At 41.2% G+C, this 16695-nt stretch overlaps 1 protein-coding gene and 1 long non-coding RNA gene across 4 annotated transcripts in view; one reads left to right on the top strand and one right to left on the bottom strand.

Annotated features, from left to right (window-relative positions):
- The window catches only part of CCDC30 (coiled-coil domain containing 30), a 153390-nt gene that overhangs the window by 37243 nt on the left and 99452 nt on the right, over window positions 1-16695 (top strand). The gene's annotated exons all lie outside the window — the stretch shown is intronic.
- Window positions 14122-16695, bottom strand: part of LOC117092768 — a 126388-nt gene continuing 123814 nt past the window's right edge. Inside the window, exon 3 of the long non-coding RNA XR_004440904.1 lies at window positions 14122-15388. This is a non-coding gene — a long non-coding RNA (uncharacterized LOC117092768). The remainder of the gene's footprint in view (window positions 15389-16695) is intronic.

Genomic DNA, 16695 nt, shown 5'->3' with positions numbered 1-16695 from the left:
AAGTAGCTGGGACTATAGGCATGCAGCACCACACCCAACTAATTTAAAAAAATCTTTTTGGCCGGGCACGGTGGCTCAAGCCTGTAATCCCAGCACTTTGGGAGGCCGAGACGGGCGGATCACAAGGTCAGGAGATTGAGACCATCCTGGCTAACACGGTGAAACCCCGTCTCTACTAAAAAATACAAAAAACTAGCCGGGCGAGGTGGCGGGCACCTGTAGTCCCAGCTACTTGGGAGGCTGAGGCAGGAGAATGGCGTGAACCCGGGAGGCGGAGCTTGCAGTGAGCTGAGATCAGGCCACTGCACTCCAGCCTGGGCGACAGAGCGAGACTCCGTCTCAAAAAAAAAAAAAAAATCTTTTTTGTAGAGATGAGGTCTCACTATGTTGTCCAGGCTAGTCTCAAACTCCTGGCCTCAGGTAATCTTCTTGCCTCCCAAAGTGCTGGGATTACAGGCATGCACCACTGTTTCTGGCTTGTATTCTTTATATTGAGTTGTAGAAGTAGTTTTGTTTTGTTTTTTACATATTAGAGATGATGTCTCACCATGTTGCCCAAGCTGGTCTCAAATACCTGGCCTGAAGTGATTCTCCATCCTTGACTTCTTAAAGTGCTGGGATTACATGCATAAGCCACCACACCTGGCCAAGAGTTCTTTATATATATTCAAACTAGTCCTTTGTTTTAGATATATGTATTATAAATCTTTTCTTGTTCTATGACATGTCTTTCATTTTCTTAATAGTGTTTTATAAAGAGTAGAAGTTTTAAAATTTTGATGGAGGTGAGTTCATCAATGTTTTCTTTTATAATTTTGTGATGGGACACAAAAAGCCTATTTAAGAAATCTTTGTCTACTCTAAAGTCACAAAATATGTTTCTTATACTTTCTTCTAAATATTTTATAGTTTTTAGTTTCTACATTTAGGTTTATGGTCTACTGCAGGTTATTTTTGTATATACTGTGTGGTAAAATTGAGAGGTTCATTCATTTTCAGTGTATATCCAGTTATTCCAGAAATATTTGGTAAAAAGAGTTATTTCCTTACTGATAAAGGTCGGCACCTTTATTAAAAAAATTTATAAAGGTCTGCTTCTGGACTCTGTATTCTATTCTGTTAACCCACCCATGTGTTTATTCTTAGAACAATTCCATGCTGTAACTTTATTGTAAGTCTTGAAATTATAAGGTGTAACACCTTCTTCTCTCAACTCATCAAAGTCATTTTCCGTCCAGCTTTGTTCCATTGCTGGCGAGGAGCTGTGTTTCTTTGGAGGAGAACAGGCACTCTGATTTTTAGAATTTTCAGCTTTTCTGCTCTAGTTTCTCCCTATCTTTGTGGTTTTATCCACTTTTGGTCTTTGATGATGGTGATGTACAGATGGAGTTTTGGTGTGGATGTCCTTTCTGTTTGTTAGGTCTCCTTCTAAGTCAGGACCCTCAGCTGCAGGTCTGTTGGAGTTTGCTGGAGGTCCACTCCAGACCCTGTTTGCCTAGATATCACCAGCAAAGGCTGCAGAACAGCAAATATTGCAGAATGGCAAATGTTACTGCCTGATTCTTCCTCTGGAAGCTTCATCTTAGAGGGGCACCCGGCTGTATGAGGTGTCAGTCTGCCCCTACTGGGAGGTGACTCCCAGTTAGGCTACTCGGGTGTCAGGGACCCACTTGAGAAGGCAGTCTGTCCATTCTCAGATCTCAAACTCCATGCTGGGAGAACCACTACTCTCTTCAAAGCTATGAGACAGGGACGTTTAAGTCTACAGAAGTTTCTGCTGCCTTTTGTTCAGCTATACCCTGCCCCCAGAGGTGGAGTCTACAGAGGCAGGAAGGCCTCCTTGAACTGCAGTGGGCTCCACCCAGTTGGAGCTTCCTGGCTGCTTTGTTTACCTACTCAAGCCTCAGCAATGGTGGATGCCCCTCCCCCAGCCTCACTGCCACCTTGCAGTTCCATCTCAGAGTGCTGTGCTAGCAGTGAGCAAGGCTCCATGGGCATGGGACCCTCCAAGCCAGGCATGGGATATAATCTTCTGGTGTGCCATTTGCTAAGACTGTTGGAAAACTGCAGTATTAGGGTGAGAGTGTCCCAATTTTCCAGATACTGTCTGTCATGGCTTCCCTTGGCTAGGAAAGGGAATTCCCTGACCACTTGCGCTTCCCAGGTGAGGCAATGCCCTGCTTTGTTTTGGCTCACGCTCCATGGGCTGCACCCACTGTCCGACAAGCCCCTTTGAGATGAACCTGGTACCTCAGTTGGAAATGCAGAAATCGCCTGTCTTCTGTGTCGCTCACGCTGGGAGCTGTAGACTGGAGCTTTTCCTATTCAGCCATCTTGTCACCTCCCTTGTGAATTCTTGTCAGGAAATTTTTATCCCCCAAGAAATAAACTCTATATCCATTAGTATTCATTTCTTATTTTTCTACCTGCCTCCTCCCCCGGCCTCTGGCAACCACTAAAGTACTTTTTGCCTTTGAATTTGGCCATCTTGTACATTTTACATAAGTGGAACCATACAATATGTGGACATTTGTGTCTGCCTTCTTTCATTTAGCATAATGTTTTTCAAAGTTCATATTGTAGTATGAATTAGTACTTTATCCCTTTCTATGGCTGAATATTTTATTGTATGGATTTTCTTTTTGAGACATGGTCCCACTCTGTCACCCAGGCTGGAGTGCATGATCACTGCAGACTTGACCTCCCAGGCTCAAGCAATTTTCCCACCTCATCCTCCTGAGTAGCTGGGACTATAAATGCGCACCATCACACCCAACTAATGTATGTGATTTCTAGTAAAGATAAGGTCTGGCTATGTTCCCAAGCTAGTTTAAAACTCCTGAGCTCAAGCAATCCTTCCACTTTGCCTCCCAAAATGCTGAGATTATAGACATGAGCCACTACACCCCACCCTTAGTGAAGTGGCATTGTTGTCAGGGGTAAATGCCTAGGGTTCATCATCTCACGCTAAGAAGATTAAAGACATAGACACACGTGGTTGGGTTAAGGAGTGGAAAGTTTAATAGGCAGAAGAAAGGAGAGAGGAGAGCAGCTTTCTCTCTTGTGAGAGAGAGGGGCATCCAAAAGGTAAAAGCCAGCCTGCGACAGACTGCAGCAGATTTTATAGGCTAGCTTGAGGAGGCAGTGTCTGATTTATGTAGGGCCCACAGACTGGTTCAACTAGGTGTGACGTTTACATAGCGTGTGGGGAAGGCTTGTCACCCCCACCCTAATCTTAATATGCCAATAGGCTTTCTACTTGGCCAGCACCATCTTGTCTGCTCCATACTGTACACGTGGCTGGCAAAGAGAAGGGAAGATAGAGCCACCATTTTGATCATGCCTGGTCCCAGGTAGCCTTTTCCTATTGGCACAACTGCCAGCATTCACCTTTGCAAGCTTCTAGCTTACTTGTCTATGTCTGCAGCTCAATTTTACAGGTTGCTCTTTGTTAGAGAAGAAAATAATTTGGGGTCTATTTTTCATTAAAAGTAAAACCTTAATGAGGACTTCCTTACCCTCACTATCTGCCTAAATAATTTCTTTTTAATTCCTATCTTATTCCCTCCTCAGGAGTGGTAACCCTAACTGTTATTAAGGGGTATTAGATGATGACTCTTTCTGACTACTTCCTGCCAAAAAGGGGTGCCCTGCCAGTTAGGGCTTCTCCTGGGGTCAGTCTAAGGGTCCTCAGAAGAAAGGCATGTCCATGCATGGTTCTGTCCACAGTACCATTTGGAGTTTGATTGCTGTCCACCTTTTTGATGGGTTGTAATACTGGTTTGCCTCCACCAGGTGCTGCTGAAATGTTAATAGTGTTAATATAAAAGTAACATTAACAAATGTTAATAATGTTAATATAGAAGGATAAGTGGCATTGGATTTGGGTGGCTAGAGTAACTTTAGTGTTAACCTTGGCTGAATCTTTCCTGCAATTATTAGTTCGTTCACAACTTCCACAGACCATTTATGACATGCTTATACTTTCTGACTTTTCCTAAACATCCCTCTTTTTAAACAAGCAGTTATTCTCTTTAGGATAAGAATTTACCATACAAGATCCTTTCTTATATAAAATCTATTTTCTTTATAACCTTCTTTGCGTAGCTAAGGTGTGACATATTACCAAACCCAATAAAAAGTCCTGGTGGACTCAGTGATAGTAAAACCTTCATGTTTACCTCTTGTCAGTAGCTGTTATTCCTGCTCTAAGGATAATAATTAAGCAAAATACTACAGCAGTGGAAACTCTCTGTCCAGTATTTCAGTTAGAAGGTGCTACCATGTATAACTCTACCTCAAATAGTAGAGTGAGTGTAGCGATTCCCACAAGGGTGGGATTATTAGATCATTTCCATCTAAAATTTTAGTTGCCAAGATATAGAATTTCCCTTTTGGAAGGTCTATGAAGTTCCTTGATTTTATTTTCCCAAAGAAATCTCTGGCTTATGAGCAACCTACTCACATTTATTACCTGGCAGGATTTGCAGGATAATTGGCCAGAACTAGCATATTGATTCAGCTTTTTACATTACCCATACATTTTTGTTTTTCCCAACCTGCAGGAAATCATTACTTGATTCACAGGAATAAGCATAGCTAGCCTAAAATGTAGGTAAAAAAACTTAAAAATAACCAATGAAACTAGAATTTAATGACAAATGTATAAGTTTTGGAGCATAATTTTTTTCTCTCCAGTCCTCATTTTCAGTAAAAACAAATTATGATGGGACCATGTTGTTTGTAGAATAAAGTTTAGTCATGTACTTGGCCTGATGATTTGCATAAAGTATAACAAGAATAATTATTTCTACATAGGCCTTTTGGATTAGATTTGATGAAACTCTGTTCCAGAAGAAATCTCAGATAAAACCTTTTAAAGCCAAGTCCAGCCATGGGTCTATATCCTTAAATACCTGTGAGTTGGGTGATCCTTTCCTCTTAAGGTCCTAAGATAAGCGTGGAGCACCTGGACCTGTTAGAAAGTGACATTTTTTACTGACCATGGTCAGGAATCTACCTGGGGGACTGTGTAGGCAAGAGTATGAGGCCAGTCTTCCCCAAAGGGTTTTTATTGGCTCTTCAAGTCAAGCTTGATTCCTTAAAAAGAAATACAGCCTTCCAGTCAAAGACTTGGTAAAGACAACCAGTTTCTCCAATTGTGTTCTGTTGAAAAAGAAAATAGATTCTTATTGTACTGATGCAAATAACTATATTGCCATAAGTTAAGAATACTCACAAATAGTTTCCAAATTTTAGAGGAACCGGGCAATGAGAAAGAAGTATGCCTTAAATTTTGTTCACAAGAGTATATCTTACTTAATTGTTAAAAGCTGTAGAGAGCTTAGAATAAAAGTTTCCTTGACATTGAAGGACAAAATAAGGATGAGCAATGTTTCAAGCAAATAGTTAAAAAAGATTATGTCAAACTTCTATTAGTGTAGTTCATGCAGTTAACTCCTGTTTGATATTCATGAATATTTCAGCTCCTCATGAATCCTGTATGTTTTTTCTCTATTCTAATGTTAGAAACATGCATTTGAGAACACCTGTAAAAGTCCTATATCTTGATTATATACTATCTTTTGAAAAGGAACAAAGCAACACAACAATTGTCTGCAGATGACAAAATTTCCAGGATAGTTACACTTAAAAACACGACTGACAGAGATTTGGTTATCTTTGTGGTTTACAATAACTTCAATCTTAATTATGATTAATAGCATATACATAGACATTAGAATTTTAGAAATCTCATACAATTTTGGAACATGTATTAGTATTATTCAACAAAATAAAAACCTAAAGAAGACTGGACATCATTTTAGCAATTCCATGTAATTAAATATGTCAAATAATTCTGTTTACCTCTTCTCTGGATGATTCAGAGGCCCACTGAACCATCCAGAAAGCCAGGCATCAGGAAAGACAATTTTGAAACTTGAAGTTTGATTTTTTGGAAGCCTGATAAATATGTTAGAGGTTTAAAACACTTGATGTTATGAAATAGAAGTCTAGATTGCTATAAATCATTTATTTTGCCAAAATGATAACTCAAAAAGCAAAAATCTTTCATTAACCTTTACTATTACGTGAAAATCCTGTTCAAAGCCAAAATTTATCCTTGCATTAGTTTAATGTCAACCCCGTTTTTTTTTTGTTTGTTTTTTTTTTGAGATGGAATTTTGCTCTTGTTGCCCAGGCTGGAGTGCAGTGGTGTAATCTCAGCTCACTACAACCTCTGCCTCTCAATTTCAAGTGATTCTCGTGCCTTAGCCTCCCAAGTAGTTGGGATTACTGGCATGTGCCACCATGCCTGGGTAGTTTTTGTATTTTTAGTAGAGACGGGGTTTCACCATGTTGGTCAGGCTGGTCTCTTAACTCCTGATCTCAGGTGATCCATCCGCCTTGGCCCCCCAAAGTACTGGGATTACAGACATGAGCCACTGCACCCAGCCTCAATTTTTTAATGAAACATTATAGACAATACCATCTAATCGTAACCAATTTGACCATGAGGTGAAATCTTTACAAACTTTTTGTAACCCTTTTGCTGAAAGGTGAGTTAGCGTCTTAAGACAACTTTGCTGTGCTTTTATTTCAATGCTCAATTTATGAAAAAACCATGTAATACCCTTTTGAATTTAGTTAAGGTTTACACATGGGATTTTTGCCAGATTAATTTTTATAATCTTTCCATAACTTGCTTAAACCTTCAGCTTTGTCTGATCTAATTTAAGACAATTCTTTATCACTAGGTAAAATTTACATTTCCATGCTTTCTTATAATCTTACTAAAAAACACATTTTACTGTTTTTACACACCTTACATGTAAATATATTTTTAGTAGTCAAAATTACATATTATGATAGTAACTCTTAGCAATTTTTAACTTTAATCTGAAACCTGGTAAGTTGTTTTGATTATGTACTAGGCACAGAGAAAGTCACTTACTTTTTCCAGCAGTTACAGGGGTGGTTAATTTTGTATGTCCCCAGGGCTTACCAAATTGTGAAGCAGGTGGTTTACAACCTTGAAACCTTTAGCAAACCTAGTATTTGACTTACATGATTTAGATCACCTGTTTATATTGATAACACTTGTATTTTACCAATAATCTTTAAGACTTTTATATTTCTTAAAAATTAAAGTCATGTTAACTAAGAGGCATTACAGCTTTTATCTTTCCTTTAAAAATATTTAATTTAAGCACTTATTTTTCTCTAAGCCAATTAATTAGAGCTCTTTTATAGATATTACACACAACACATATATAGCTACCCAGACAGAAGATTCAGCACTTGTAAAATTTTTCATTTGCTAGTTTCTTAATTGGATTACTGACTTCAAAATGGAGACCTTGGAGGAACAAGACCAGGAAAGCATGCATTTTTAGGGCTTAATAAGCTGGCACAGCTGAAGGCAAAGACAGATCCTCAAAATCAAGGGTGCCATTTTATAGTGGATCCTGGATCCCCAAAAGGAGGGAAATACTATGGGGAGAAGACAGTGTAGTGCTTCTACCATGCATTTCATTGCAAGGCAACCCAAAGCCAATCAGCCCATTTTGTAACCAGCCCATTCCATGTGGGAGTCTTATCCCTTAATTTGGAGTGGGAGTGTTTCAATATGCTCCAGGTGGCCAAGAGCATACTTCTCTGGTCCGATGTGCAAAGAATTAAGTATTCCTCCATAACTACTATTAGCCATCCCTTAAGGTATATTTTTTACCTAGTTATTATTACACAAAGCCGTCTCATAATGCAAAGTAATTTGATACCCCCAAAACATAAAACCATCAGATAACACAATGCGAAACAGAACAGCACCTTTGATTTTGAGAGAGATCTAGCTGCTTTTAATTCCTGGGGTTTCATGAGGAAAACAGAGGGGGTGTGTGTGTGTGTGTGTGTGTGTGTGTGTGTGTGTGTTTTCCCAAAACAGGGTCTGTGGCACCTCCTCTGTTTTTCACAAGGAGTCCCAGACGACCAGAAGTTATATTAGGGCCTCTTATGTGTGCATTAAGAGTGGCAAGACAAAAAAAATGAAGAAAAATAGTTCAGTCGACTGAGAAGAAAAAACCCTTTTTCAAAACACCAGGATCCAAGAAGAGAAAAAAGTGTAAAGGTTTTTAAAATATACCTTTGCTTGGATATCCACTTTTAATTAAACTGAGCACTCTTTTTTTTTTTTTTTTTGAGACGGAGTCTTGCTCTGTCGCCGGGGCTGGAGTGCAGTGGCCGGATCTCAGCTCACTGCAAGCTCCGCCTCCCGGGTTCACGCCATTCTCCTGCCTCAGCCTCCCGAGTAGCTGGGACTACAGACGCCCGCCACCTCGCCCGGCTAGTTTTTTGTATTTTTTTTTTTTAGTAGAGACGGGGTTTCACAGTGTTAGCCAGGATGGTCTCGATCTCCTGACCTCGTGATCCGCCCGCCTCGGCCTCCCAAGGGATTACAGGGGATTACAGGCTTGAGCCACCACGCCTTTAAGAAAATCCTTTTAAATCCTTTGTTACTTGACTTTAGCCACACCAAGCAGTTAAGTTTTTCAGCTTTTGAACTTTAAAAAAAGTAACCTCACAGGTGAAACCAACCAGCCTAAATTAAGTTATGACTTAGCTGCGAGTATATGAGGTATTTTCAAAGAAGTGGTAAGCAGCTTTTGAAACCTTCATTGCAAAACTGTGACTGAGACAGTGAAAGAGTTTTGACCCAACCAGCTCCATCTTGCTTCCAGCCCCCAAAGCTGTCCTTCCCCATCCCTAGGCATAAGCTGAACCAACTCTGGAAGGAGCATGGTTTACAGTTCATAGTCTAAAACAAAGATGATAACCATCCCTCTTTCCTGGGAAGCAGACCAAGAAAGTAGCCACAAGATTAGAAACCATTGCTTAGGAGCCATGCAGCTGGAGGCTACAAGATTTTGACTCTCCCTAAACTGCTGTCAAGTCAGTGCTTAAGATATTTTGCAAACCCTGCCCTTGATGGATCAATTAGCACTACCCAGATCAATAAGCTGGCTTATCTGATTTTGTGACCCCTACCCAGGAACTGACTTAGCACAGAAGGCAGACACCATTTTACAATGGTGGGGACTAAAACAAAGTATTGCCATGTGGCTACAGGTCATGTTCCCAAGGACATAAAACAAGATAGAGGCCTGGAGCAAAGTTTGTTACTGAACATTTTGTTGGGCTGGCTTGATCAACAGGCTTATGAGGTCCTGGGCCTGTATCCTAACCTAAGGTACCCTTTCTTTTAACAGAATCATGCAGAAAGACATACAATGCACACTGTACTGGCTGCAACTTAAGACCAACCTCACAAATCCTCTTTCATTAATTAAAACTTTACAGAGAATATAAACAGTGATACTTATTCATTTTACCAGTTTGCACAGAGAGAGAGAGAAGCCAAAAGCCCAACTGGTAAAAAAAAAAAAAAAAAAAAAAACCAAACCAAAACAAAACAAAAACATAAAAAAACATAAACCATTTACCCTTTTGCCAGCATGTCAAGCTTCTGGGTTCCCTTCCTCCAAGCTCAACTCTAAGCCAAGCATTTTAAGGTTTGGGGAAATTAACTTTTCCCAGTTTGGAGGAACATTATAAACCATGAAAAAAGGAAGGAAAAATACCATAGAAAGTGTAGGGGGGTTGTGTTGTAGAATTGGAGGAGCTGACAATGTAGATGGTGGGCAGGAAGGACCAGGGCTTCAGGAAGTTGCATTTGAGGGTTTCAATTAGGGTTGTCAAGAAGTACTGCCTCTCTTCCAATTGGGAATGATGGTTCCCCTGTTTCTTCACTCTCTCTATTTTCTCTTTTCCTTTTGACCTACCATAGGATACATTTTGCTTATCTCTGAATCTCTCTGCTGTCTGCAGAGCTGGCTGTTTTTCAGCCATGGTTAGGGTTTGGCTTAGAAACAGCATAAAATCCCTTTGTGAGAGGTTAAACACTTGAGTTAAATTTTGGAGGCCAGGCACGGTGGCTCATGCCTGTAATCCCAGCACTTTGGGAGGCCAAGTGGCAGATCATGAGATCAGGAGATCAAGACCATCCTGGCCAACATGGTGAAACCCCGTCTCTACTAAAAATACAAAAATTAGCTGGATGTGGTGGCATGCACCTCTGGTCCCAGCTACTTGGGAGGCTGAGGCAGGAGAATCACTTGAACCTGGGAAGTGGAGGTTGCAGTGAGCTGAGATCACACCACTGCACTCCAGCCTGGGTGACAGAGCAAGACTCCATCTCAAAAAAGAAAAAAATGTGGACAGCTTCTATATACTTATCAGCATCGTCAGAAAATTGGCCTAAATCTCCCTTTATTTGCCTAAGGTCCTGCAATGAGAAGGGAACTTGAGGGGGCCCTAAATAAGGGGGATCCTCAGATAGTTTCCTGGAAGTTGCTTCTCTAATTTTGGGGAATCATTCTCTGTAGGTCTGCCTAATATGACTGCTATAAGGGTCGGGTTGATTGTGCAACTCTTGTGAAGATCTAGTAAAAAGGCCATGCTCTTGTGTAAAAGAAAATGAGCCACTTTTTCTTCAAAGTCTCAGGGTCAAAGGAGTCCTTGTGCTTCTGAATACACTACAGAGAGGTGCAAGCTGAAGATGATCTGTTACCCATTTAGAAAGGGAAGCGAGAAAAAGATGCCCCTTTAATCCCCTTCCTTTCAGTGTGACCCAGGGTGGAGGGGAAGACAGTGAGGGCATCCCCCTTACTGTTTTCCCTCCTTGGTTCTCGGGTCCCAGCACCTTGTTAGATGTGCCACCCATGGTTGCAGGCACGACTCCCAGCTGTGGAACCAGAGGAACTAAGCAATTGGGATTAGTCACAATTACCCATGTGACTCTAGTCCTCCACTTGTGATTTCCCTTTGACTTCCTAGACTTATGTGATCTACATGGCTCCCTCAAAGATGGATCTCAGGAAATACTATGTAATAATTGCATTTGGACAAGGCCAATCTAGTACCCTTTAATAGAGAAAGGGTACTAGATTGAACTCTATATCCTGCTATTATGGCCCGTGCTAAAGCGTTTCCCCTTAGAGAATGGTTCTGGTTAACTTCTGGACCTAAAATTCCCTTACTATTTAAGTACTCTTCTAATTGGAGGTAGAATAGGTGCCTTAAAAGAACATAGGGACCAAATGGCGTTTTTCCTGCCAGTGGGACAGTATCAAGACTAAATTTGGTGCCAGAGGATATTTTACTCCTAATTATTGAAAGCAGAGTTTTCCCATTTACAGAAGGGCCATATAGCCTGATTTTTAGTATATCGGTACAAAAAGGGAGGAGAATTGGGAAGCTAGAGTGCTTTGGCAAAGGGATGACATTGTGCCTCATGGAGAGGAATTTTATTCCTCTAGGTGGTACTTTTGACCTTGAAATGCCATGTGCTCTCCAGACCAAGGGCAGAGAGTGACCTGTGCTGAGACCAGCTAGGTCGTGGAGACCCTAACCCAGCAGCACTAGAGGAATTAAAGACACACACACAGAGAAATATAGAGTGTGGAGTGGGAAATCAGGGGTCTCACAGCCTTCAGAGCTGAGAACCTTGAACAGAGATTTACCCACATATTTATTGACAGTAAGCCAGTGATAAGCGTTGTTTCTATAGATTATAGATTAACTAAAAGTATTCCTTATGGGAATCAAAGGGATGGGCCAAAATAAAGGGATGGGCTCTGGCTAGTTATCTGCAGCATGAACATGTCCTTAAGGCACAGATCACTCATGTTATTGTTTGTGGTTTAAGAACACCTTAAGCGGTTTTCCACCCTGGGTGGGTCAGGTGTTCCTTGCCCTCATTCCAGTAAACTGACAACCTTCCAGCATGGGCATCAAGGCCATCACGAGCATGTTACAGTACTGCAGAGATTTTGTTTATGGCCAGTTTGGGGGCCAGTTTATGGCCAGATTTGGGGGCCTTTTCCTAACAGACCTGGAAATGCCATATGCTTTCCTGACAAAGGGCAGAGAGTAACCTGGAAATGCCATGTGCTCTCCAGACTAAGGGCAGAGAGTGACCTCATTGTGGGGAGTGGAGGGAGACCCTCTGTTCCTAGAAAATCACAACATTCCCCTGAGTTGTATCCTTTACTGTAGCATTTCCTGATCTTGCCTAACAGGATTACTTCCCTGAGCTGTAAAACTTCCTGTATCTTACACACACTGAGAGGATAGGAGACATGGCAACCATGGATAGAAAAGAAGGAAATTTTGCAACAGGGTAGCTGGACATCCTTTTTGCCAACACCCAGTCAAGCAGTCAGAGGCTGGAATTAGTCCAGAAGCCTTTGGATAATAGCAGGATGTTGCCCTTAACAGAAATCCTCAGTTGTTCCAGGACCTCACTCAGCCCCATGCAGTGGCTAGGCCCAACATGAAAAGAAACTGGTTCAACATGCCCAGCAACCTGTGGGTGCTGGGGGATTCTCCATGTTCTTCCCAGTAAGCCTCACCCCTGCATCTTGTAAGGCTGGCAGCCATACTAACCATGTTTTTAAATGGCTGACGGGAGCCCAGTATTTTTTATTTAGTTTGATTTGATTCTAAAATGGAGGCCAAGAGCCTCAAAATTAAAGGACAGATTTGAGGTTTGTTCCCATTCTTACCACTCTGATGATTATACCTTCTATTCTGGTTCTGATCCCAGATGAGCCCCCAAATGAAGCAGCATCATTGTCTGGGGAAATATCCAGGGTTCATTGTCTCATGCCAAGAAGATTAAGGACATGGACATACATGGGTGGGTTAAGGAAGGCAAGTTTAATAGGCAGAAGAAAGGAGAGAGGAGAGCAACTCTCTTGTGAGAGAGAGAGACATCTGAAAGGGAAAAGCTGGCCTGTAGCAGACCGCAGCAGATTTTATAGGCAGGATTGAGGAGGCAGTGTCTGATTTTGTAGGGCCAACAGATTGTTCTGACCAGGTATAATGTTTACATAGTGTGTAGGGAAGGCTTGTCACCCCACCCTAATCTTAATATGCAAATGGGCTTTCTACTTGGCCAGCACCATCTTGTGTGCTCCTTACTGTACATGTGGCTGGCAAAGAGAAGGGAAGATGGAGCCGCCATTTTGATCATGGCTAGTCCCAGGTAGCCTTTTCCTATTGGCACAACTGCCAGCATTCACCTGTGCAAGTTTTCAGTTTGCTTGTCTATGTCTGCAGCTCAATTTTACAGGCTGCTCTTTGTTAGAAAAGAAAATGATTTTGGGGATGCTTTTCATGAAAAGTAAAACCTTAATGAGGACTTCCTTACCTTCACAATCGCCTAAATAATTTCTTTTTAACTCCTATATCGTTACTGTATTTTGTGTCGCTATAAAGGAGTACCCGAGGCTGGTTAATTTATCAGGAAAAGAGTTTTATTTTGGCCCATGGTTCTGCAAGCTGTACAAGAAGCATAATGATGGCATATGCTTCTGGTGAGGGCCTTAGGAAGCTTACAGTCATGACTGAAGGCAAAGGAGTAGCAGGTGTGTCTCATGATGAGAGAGGGGGAAGGGCTTAGCCTCCTTTTTTTTTTTTTTTTTTTTTTTTGAGACAGGAGGAACCAAAAATTTGAGAGTCATGGTGGATTTTCCAGTTCCTAAGATGCAGATGTGCTGGCTATAGGACATGTTCTCAACTCCATATAATTTTTGGCTGATAGTCTGTTTTTGCCCACACAACTTTATTTTTTTTTTCTTCCTTTTTGTTTGATTATTTTCTCCATCACACAACTTTAATGCAATACTGTTATTATGTGAACATAATAATAAAGTAATACATACTATTAGGTATTACTTTTAAAAAATCTGTTCAGCCTTCCTTTGGTTTCAAAGTATACACATTTTCTCTTATATCTTTTGAAGGATAAATTCTGGTGTGTGTGTGTGTGTGTGTGTGTGTGTGTGTGTGTGTGACTGGATCTTGCTGTGTCATCCAGGCTGGAGTGCAGTGGTGCCATCACAGCTTACTACAACGTCAACCTCCTAGGCTCAAGTGATCCTTCTACCTCAGCCTCCTGAGTAGCTGGGACCACAGGCACATAGGCACATGCCATCACACCCAGCTAATTTTTTAAATTTTTTTGTAGAGACGGGGCTTTCCCTATGTTGCCCAGGCTGGTCTCGAACTCCTGGGCTCAAGTTATCCTCCCACTTTGGCCTCCCAAAGTGCTGGGATTACAAGCACGAGCCACTATACCTAGCCAAATTCTGTTCTTTTGGGGGGGGATTTATTTTCATGGATTCTTGTCCTGTTGAATCAATATCAGTTAAATATTAAATCCCTGTATTCCCAGGTATTGCTAGTTCTCTTTAATTTACTAATTAACTGATTCATATGAATGCAATTTATTTATCCAGCCCATTAATAAAAATGTAAAATGGCATTAGCCCAGAATTGTATCCTGGAGAGCACTGCTCATTCCTTCCAAGTCAGGGAAAACTCCTTGACTGCCATGTGCTCTGAATGTGGCTGTACAGGCACATCTCATGGACCCACCAAAGAGGAGGGACACTTAAACCTTATCTTTAAACTATGGAAACATAACAAAGGCCACTTGTGTTCTTCTATAAGGAAATTAAATTGGTCTGGTTAAGTCTGGTCTTTATAAAGTCATTCATTCTTCTTAATGTGACAAATGAAGCACCTTCATATATATTAAACTTAAAGGACCAGTTCATGGATTGTCCATTTTTCAAATGGAAAAATATACTTTAAATGAAAAGATTTTTAAAAATTATTTTGAGGTAATTGCAGAAGGAAGCATTCCTTATTACAGCTGGTAAGGGTGGGAGTTCCTGTTCTCCAGTAGCCTCCACTTACAGCACCTGGCTGAGAAGGGGAGGAATGCCTTGCGACTTCTCTTCATGGGGCTGCCACTGATACCACAAGGCAGGTGGGTGGGGGTGGCTTATTGTGCTAGGTGGTGGCCTCCTCTGACACCACCCCAGTGGAAAGGGAGAAGTGTGCCTCCTCACTTCCACGTGGGTTGGAATTCCAAACTCACCACCTGGTCTCCCTTCACACTGCAGGGTAGGGGAGCTCTTTACTATCCGGCAGGGATAAAAGTCCCTTATACCTACTTGACCTTCTCTGACACCACTCCAGTCGAGGAATTGGAATCCCTTATTACAGCCTGGTGAGGGTGGAAATCTAGGCTCCCAATTTGGGCTTTGCTGGCATGAGTGGAGGTGAAGCCACAGTTTTTTCTGTGATGTTCAGCTGGAGTAGGTAGGTGTTGTCCAAAATTGTGTTTCTTCCTTGGCCTTTTCTGGTGCTTTGGCTAAAGATGGCAGACTTTTGTTGGGACTTTGTTGTTGTTGTTGTTTTTGCTTGTGCTTGTTGACATTGTCTGGGTTGCTGTCTTCTTCAGCTCCAACTCAGGGATCTGTGAGGCAAAAAGAACACCCAGGAAACTCACAGCCATGTCATTCCTTGGGTCTTGAGTTCCCTAGCTGGTCTGCCTTCTTCTCTCCACCTTTCAACGTCTTTTAATGTTTGTTTTATATATAATGTTCAGGGTTTTTAGTTGTACTTAATGGTAAAAATAGGGGGAAAGTGTGTCTACTCCATCTTTTTCAAAGAAAAAGTACATTTTCTCCATTTAAAAAAAATATGAAACTACTAGATGCAGTGGCTTACACCTGTAATCCAAGCAACTCAGGAGGCTGAGGCAGGAGGATTGTTTGAGCCTGGGAGTTCAAGGCTGCAGTGAGCTATGATCGCCTCACTACACTCTAGCCTGGGTGACAGAGTGAGACTCCACACACACACACACACACACACACACACACACACACGGTATACATTTGCATTTTCCCAGTCTTAATGTGTGTCTAGCTTCCACTGGATATAAGAAACAGAAAGGGGTTTATAAATGATGGAAACTTTCATTGTTGTTTTATAAAAAAAATTTTGAGGCATTTTACCCTTTATCTCATACTGTTTTGCATCATTTGAATAATTGTCTTTTTAAAACTGCTAAATTCAAAATAAAATATTTAATTATTTTCTTTATAGTATTAGAGGAATTTTAAAAGGAATAAAGCGCTCCCTAGATACAATTTTTCTCCCTGTTCCTTTCCAGCTTTTTCTAGACATTTTCCCATAGTGTGTATATATGTATGTATGTACACACATGAATACATATATGTTTATTGGTTTTTGTGCCACAATTTTACTTTGATAAGTAGTTTTCATGTTTATGAATACTCTTGAGGTCACTTTTAAGTTGAAGCATCTTTAATTCTTTTAGCCATTTCCATATCTCTGTTTAGTATGAGCATTATTGTAGTCATTTTTTTCTTCTTATGAATTATTTTATTGCAGTGAATTCATTCAGATGCAATTATTCAAAGAGTATGAACATTTTTATGACTTTGTGTGTGTGTGTGTGGAGACAGAGTTTCCCTCTATCGTCCAGGCGGGAGTGCAATAGTGCAATTTCGGCTCACTGCAACTTCTGCCTCCTGGGTCCAAGAGATTCTCCTGCCTCAGCCTCCCAAGTAACTGGGACTACTGGTATGCACCACCACACCTGGCTAATTTTTTTATTTTTAGTAGAGACAGGGTTTTGCCATGTTGACCAGGCTGGTCTCAAACTCCTGACCTCAGGTGATCTGCCCACCTCGCCTCCCAAAGTGCTGGGATTACAGGCGTGAGCCACCACACCCGGCCATGGCTCTTGATGTGTAC

Source organism: Trachypithecus francoisi, unplaced genomic scaffold (assembly GCF_009764315.1).
Source record: "Trachypithecus francoisi isolate TF-2019V2 unplaced genomic scaffold, Tfra_2.0 Lachesis_group12, whole genome shotgun sequence".
In the NCBI taxonomy this organism is placed as follows: Eukaryota; Metazoa; Chordata; class Mammalia; order Primates; family Cercopithecidae; genus Trachypithecus; species Trachypithecus francoisi.
This window is presented reverse-complemented; position numbering and strand designations above follow the sequence as displayed.